Source organism: Perca flavescens, chromosome 22 (genome assembly GCF_004354835.1).
Source record: "Perca flavescens isolate YP-PL-M2 chromosome 22, PFLA_1.0, whole genome shotgun sequence".
In the NCBI taxonomy this organism is placed as follows: domain Eukaryota; kingdom Metazoa; phylum Chordata; class Actinopteri; order Perciformes; family Percidae; genus Perca; species Perca flavescens.
The window spans coordinates 16094178-16095023 of NC_041352.1; the positions used below are offsets into that span (position 1 = coordinate 16094178).

General features: G+C 39.1%; 1 protein-coding gene across 3 annotated transcripts in view; it reads left to right on the forward strand.

Annotated features, from left to right (window-relative positions):
• nck1b (NCK adaptor protein 1b) overlaps positions 1–846 on the forward strand; it is a 27555-nt gene extending 26709 nt beyond the window's left edge. For all 3 annotated transcript variants that reach the window (XM_028569517.1, XM_028569518.1, XM_028569519.1), the window contains one exon: positions 1–846. This exon is cut by the window's left edge and continues 294 nt beyond it. The gene's annotated coding sequence lies outside the window, so the exon portion shown is untranslated.

Here is an 846-nt window from a genome sequence, read left to right on the forward strand (position 1 = left end):
ACTTACGCCAGAACACACACTAACATTTAAAACTCCAAGCCTGAGGACTTAACACATCATCAGGACTTAAATGCCCGATTTGTGAGCATTCCAAGAGGAGGTATGGAAAAAGCATGGGAGAGACATGGAGGAATGGAAGGGGGAGACAAAAAGACTATGGACTCCTGAGAATTGACTACAGACCTCTTGGTCGCCTATTTTAAATTATCCAGATGTGTTAGGTCATAGGCAATGCCATGTATTTCCACCTTGATATCTATTAGCGTTGCATTTAGTTTCTTTTTTGTTTTTGTTGATAATATATAATCTTTTTAACTTTTTTTTTTTTTATGTGATTTTTAACTGTATCCAATACACAACCACCACCCGTATGAGTCATTTTTTAGATGTTAGCAAACTAGCCTACAGACATCTACATTTCAACTCATTTTTTGTGTTGTCTGTCTTAATTCATTCTTTATGATTGTGGACACACTAAATCCACAACGTTTGCTAACCGCTAATCATGAATAAAAACTAAGTGACCAAAATATATTTATTGATACAGTTCTGTTAGGCTCATGGTGGTAGAGATTGGAATATCGCGCTCGCACACATCTGTGTTTGGGAGGATTAGGAGGACTCCTCTTCTTGTTCAATGTCAAACTAGTTCAACTTTTCCTTTTGTACAACCAAACTGCTTGTCTCACATATTGCTGTATCCATATCATGTGAATGTTACAAAGCCGAGGCATCACAGGCAGCGCGGGGCTAACTTTGCACGTGTGCATGCAAACGGAGAAGTGTCCTCAAACCTTCACCGTTCACTCTCTCACTCTCCTAAAAGAGAGATCGACAGTCCATGTG